This window comes from Hyperoodon ampullatus (assembly GCF_949752795.1).
Source record: "Hyperoodon ampullatus genome assembly, chromosome: 15".
Classification (NCBI taxonomy): Eukaryota; Metazoa; Chordata; class Mammalia; order Artiodactyla; family Ziphiidae; genus Hyperoodon; species Hyperoodon ampullatus.
Window position 1 is genome coordinate 81,009,620 of NC_136928.1, and position 6,000 is coordinate 81,015,619.

Below are 6,000 nucleotides of genomic sequence, written 5' to 3' on the forward strand. Positions count from 1 at the left end.
CTCTACGTCCGAAGCACCTACCAGGGATAAGCTACATCCTGGCTCTGAGCTTTCTAGCAGCCAATGGGAACAGGAAAACATGATAACATGATCGTTGCCTTAACTCTCAGTGTCTGTAAGGTAAAAATAAACCCGTTGCCAAGGAAAAGCATGGCTCTGACTGATTCCAAGCCCAGTGAGAGTTTTCCTGAGGATTTTGTAGAAGAGGAGGGTTGAGGTTGAGCCAGAAACAGACTCCTGGGCTAGTGGCTGATGCCAAATACCCTGTTGAGGAGAGAGTGTGGTGTTAAATTAATTAAACAAGGAGGCCATTAGTTTGGGGTCAGTAGGGAAGGGCTGATGCTGAGGATGGGGATGGCTCTGACTTGATGAGTCACCAGACGGGCTCTGGTGTTCTGGACGGTAAGGCGGGGTGGGTCTGGGAGTGTGAAGTTGCCCAGCACCCCAAGGTCATGCTCTCAGCATGATGGCCTTCTTTGGGGTTCACCAGCAGGACCATGGCAAGAGGCTGTATCACCTTAGTAGACCACATAAGAAACCCAAACTAAGCTTCACGGTTAAGAAATCGAAATTTAAGGACAACCCGTCACAAACAGCCAAGGAGTCCTTCCTAAGTAAGGCGACCGCTCAAGCTATAGCCAATCAGACAACAAAAGTCCCAACAAGGGGGCTTCCCTGGTGGCGCAGTGGTTGAGAGTCCGCCTGCCGATGCAGGGGACATGGGTTCGTGCCCCGGTCCGGGAAGATCCCACATGCCGCGGAGCGGCTGGGCCCGTGAGCCATGGCCCTGGAGCCTGTGTGTCCGGAGCCTGTGCTCTGCAACGGGAGAGGCCACGGCAGTGAGAGGCCTGCGTACTGCAAAAAAAAAAAAAAAAAAAAAAAATCCCAACAAAAGCTGCTGTTTGGAGCCAAAGGACAAGGAAAGGGGCAGCCTGGCAGGACAGACGATGTCAGGCAATAATCGTCCTCCTCCAGCAGACACCACAGGAGACACCAGCCCGATCCTACCCAAGCCAGCAAAGACCCCTGAGGCATCAGACTCCCCCCTCGCGGCTGTAAGGGGCGCCTTCCCTTCCGTGTGGGGAGAAGGACCCAGAGGTCGCGGTGGGTGTGGGATGGGAGGGGAAGGAGAAGCGACACAAGGGGAAGCGAATGGGGAGCAGGGGGCTTGCGGCCGCCTGGGTCAGGGGAGGCGGGTGTGCGGAAGCGGAAAGGACCTGGGGTGGGCTCTTCCCTCCTGCCTCCCACCCTGGCGTCATAGGGCAGGCAGAAGGGTTCAGGCCGGGGGAGTCAGTTCCTGGGCTTCACCCGCCCCTCCTCCTCAGGGCTCCCACACACATCCCCTGCCGGGGGCGGCGGGCACGCTCAGTAGGGGTGTGTCCGTGGGAGGGGGCTGCAGTCCCGCGGAAACAGCCATGCTTAGGGAGCCCAGATGTCCTCAAGGCCTCCACCCTAGGGGGTTTCCCTTTATTTAACATTCAGATAAAATGGCCTGAGTCCTCCTCCAAGCCCAGTGCCCTCTCCTTACGTCCAAGGATTCTTGGGGTCATCACCCATGTGACTGTTCCAGTCTTCACTTGCCCTCTTGCCTTCTGGGACCACTGCCCTCTCCCGGCCCATCATCACCCGGGAGATGAAGGCCACCCTTTCACCTTCACTCCCTGGTGGATTAAGATCACACAGTGGCTGTTTATCGCCGATGTCGCTCAAGATTCAGGGGAAGGGAGGTATTTAAACTTCAAATGGAAGCTCAGGGGTCTCTGTTTGTACAGATGGACCAGTCACCCCCTCACAAGGGGAATTTCTTGCTGGTTTGGGTCCCCCTTTGGACCTTGCCTTCCCTTATGTTTCTAGGCCTCTCTTTCCCCCAGATTTCTCATTCGGAGCCCAAGTCTCTTCTCTGGTCGCTAAGAAGCTGGCAACTTCCTAGTACTTTGTAACACAGAACAGTTTAGCCTTCTCTCTGCCTCACTCCTCACCCATCTGGTCTGGGAGGGCTTCCCTGGTGGTGCAGTGGTTGAGAATCCGCCTGCCAGTTCAGGGGACACGGGTTCGAGCCCTGGTCCAGGAAGATGCTGCAGAGCAACTGAGCCCGTGTGCCACAACTACTGAGCCTGCACTCTAGAGCCTGAGAGCCACAACTACTGAGCCCACGAACCACAACTACTGAGCCCACGTGCCTAGAGCCCGTGCTCCACAACAAGAGAAGCCACCTCAATGAGAAGCCCATGCACCACAACGAAGAGTAGCCCCGGCTCGCCGCAACTAGAGAAAGCCTGTGCACAGCAACGAAGACCCAACACAGCCAAAAATAAATAAATAAATTAATTAATTAAAAAAAAAAGTGATGTCCTGCCTCACAAACCCAAACGCCTTTCTGGATATCTTCTCCAACAAAAGAGTGAAATGCTCTGCCTTCCTTATGACACGGAAACACGGCCGTCACCACTGTCTTTTTCTTTTCCTTAGCATATTTTCCTGTCTCTTATATTCATAAAATAGAGTGTGCTGCCAGGTTGACTAGTGAAGTATAGCAACAAGAAGCCTCCAGAATTTCTCAAAAGAACTTGGCTCATGGACCTCAGGAATCAAGAAAGGAGGAAGGAACCAGGAATTGAGAGGTGAAGACAGAGCAAGACGGAGTTGAATCTGAGGACAGGAGACCTGTTTCTTGGAGAGGCAGGGGGGCATCCAGGCTGGACAGAGGGGTAAGAAGCTTAAATCAGCCTACTCTGCCCTGGGCTGGACCTTCAGTGGGAAACCTCTGTGAAGAAATAGGAAGGCTCCCTTTCTTGAGGGAGAGATGGCAGGATCTGAGCTGGAAAATCTCCACTTTACCTCTGGGCAAGATGTTCTGGAAATGGAGATGCTTAAGATCAAGCTCTTACTTTGGGCCAGGCCTGCCTCAGGGCCAGCTCCGTCCCTCTGACTGCAGCCCAGGCATCTTTGTGCCCTGACCCACTCCCACCCCTGCCACATTCGGGTCTGCTGTGCCCAAGGGAACCAGTTTGAGAACTTGAACGTGGAGAGGAGATTGGGCCGAGGGCACATGTCTTCCAGAGGGGAGGTCAGCTGGGGAGCCGGGCCCACTCGGTTCTGAGTGGATGTTGTGAGCACTCCCCCTCTGCCCCAATTTTGCTATATTTAACCTTTCTGCAGCACACACTCCTTGAGCACTGCTGCGGGAAAGAGGCAGGTGTGTATTGACACAACATATGAGCTTGGAGACAGTTCTGAAGGATGTCCGTCAACAAAAAGGCTTTCTGAGTTTTGTTTTATTTTTCTTGTTTGCTTTCAAATAAGAGAACAAATCAACAGATGCATCAGGCAGATGATGCCTTCCTAGCATTTAGCAAAATACCAAGCAGCACTTAGATGCCCAACAGATTCCCTGTTTTTGCAGGTGGTCTGCAGGGATGCAGCTCCTTGAACCGTGGGAAGAATGGGAGCTTAGTCCTTCTCTCCACCAAGGGCCCCCCAGGAGCATCTGGTTCACCCCCTGCTCCAGACCACTTGCCACTGAACCATCTTGGTCTCATCCTAGAGACACCCTAGTGTCTTCACATGGACGACTGGGATAGGGACCAATGATCTCCAAAAGTCAGTGAAAATCTTTCGGATATGCACCTGCAATATAGTTCTACACTGAAATATTTATATATTCAGTCTTACTTTAGTAATATATTATGTACAAAAATATAAATTAAAAATGAATGAGATAAAAATCAAGTTTAAGTGTACTGGGTTGGATAATGTCCCCTCCAAATTCACCTCCTTCCCAGAACCTCAGAATGTGACCTTATTTGGAAATAGGGTCTTTGCACGTGTAATTAGTTAAGAAGTAGTCACTGGAGTCAAGTGGGACCTTAATTCAATAGGACTGGTGTCTTCAAAAGAAGAGGAGAAAACACACACACACAGTGCCATGTGACCACAGACACAGAGACTGGAGTGATGCATCTGCAAACCAAGGACCACCAAGGACTGGGGACAGCACCAGAAGCTGGGAGAGATAAGGCAGCATCCTCTCCTAGAGCCTCAGAGGGAGAGTGCGGGGCCCTGCCTACACCTTGGTTTCCGACTTCCAGCCTCACTGAGGGCCTCGTGTCCTTTGTCAGCTTGTCTTCCTCAGTCCTGAGTGTGGTCAGCACTGATACCATTCATGAAGGTTCCCAAGTCGGAAATCTAGGGGTCCTTTGATGTTTCCGTCCCCCCGACCTCAGCAAGTCCTATTGCTGGTGCTCCTCTAACTCGTTCCCCCAGACCCCAAGCCTCTGGCTGCACTGACAGTCACTTCCCTGGATGGCAGTAGCAGCCATCTCTCTGGCCTCCAGTCATGTCCTCCTGCAGTCCATTCCACAGTGGCCAGAAGCATTAGTGGCATAGACCTGTCACTTTCCAGAATACATGGGATGAAGTTCAACTTCCTAGCTCAGCAAGAGACTATGGCAGACACTGTGGATTGGCCACACAAAAGCTCTTCCCAGCTCCTTGTTGTGTTTTGTTTGTGGTTTTTTTTGCATTCTTCTTCTCTAGAGCCTGGGAAGCTAAAAACAATTTTTCTAGTCACCTTCCTGTCAGAGGTGGCTATATGACCCTGTTGTGGCCAATAAGATATAAGTAGAAAACTACTGGGGAGGGCTTTCACTCCAAATGAAAAAGACAAAGCCTTGAAAGAATGAAGGGATTTTGCTATCTGCCTAAGTGGGAAACAAATGTGATGTGTGGAAGTGCAGCAGCTATTTTGTAACTAGGAGGGCAAAGTTCCCCCCACCCCGATTGTAAGGACTGTGGAGGAGAAATACAGAGAAGAGACTAGATCCCTCTTGGCTTTGTGGAGCAGGCCCACGGCCCCTGGATAGCCTACCCTGAGTTACACGAGGAAAAGATACCCTTGCTTGTTACCCACTCTTGTCGTGTTTTCTCTCGTTCTAAAATTAGCTTTCTCAACCAGGACTCGGACATTGTAGCTCCTCAGTAAATGTGAGTTCCTTTCCCCTTCTTCATCTTGCTTGCTGCCTGACTTATTCATCCTCTCTGCTTTCTCAGGAATTTTCTAGAAAGTTTATTATGACGGCAGACAACTGCATGGTAAACAGTAAGTTCTTTTTTTTTTTTTTTTACTTTTTTTAATTAAAATTTTTTTATTCTTTTTTTTTATTGGGGTACAGTTGTTTTACAATGTTGTGTTAGTTTCTACTGTATAGCGAAGTGGAATTCCCTGTACTATACCGCAGGTTCTCATTAGTTATCTATTTTATACATATTAGTGTGTATATGTCAACGGTACGTTCTTTGTAGGCAAGACAATCCCTCTTTGAAATGCCCTGTCTGACTCCTGATAAGGGCTCAGTAATGTTTGTGGATGCAAACATCCCAAGCTATTTTCTCCCCTCTTTGGCAGAAGTCACGAACAGCACAGCCTTGGGCAGACGTCTGTCTTTCATGAGTCCTCCACCCCCTGTCCGCGGAGTAACTGAGCCGTCTCACCAGCTCAGGACCCCTTGTCCTTCAGCTGTGTGCTCTCCAGCTGCCTCTGCGGGATGCCAACCAGAACTTAAGCTCCGTCCTTCCCCGTTTCCTGGCCCATCGTTCTGCTGCCTATTGGCCTTCGTCCCTGGATTCCCACATCTAATAGGTGCTCAAGACCTGTTGACTGGACCCCTCCCTGTGGCTCTGGGGTCTGCGGTGCCACTGCCCCCACCTTAGTTCAGGCCTTTGCCCTGTCCCACCTGCAGTACCTGGTACTCCTTTCCCTTCTCTCTGAGTTTGCTTTCTGTCACCCATTGTCAGCTCTGCAGCCTTTCAAACAGGTGGCCCACAGGTCAGGTATGTTCTGGAGACAGACTTTGATCTATGAAGCTGCTTTCATAGTGCTTTACATATTTTAAAATATTATTTGCTAACATTAAAAAAACAGATCTTTCACATAAATATTCCAATTTCCAGGTTCTTTTGACAAATCAGAGGCTCTGCCAGCGATGGGCCGACCTTTCTTCC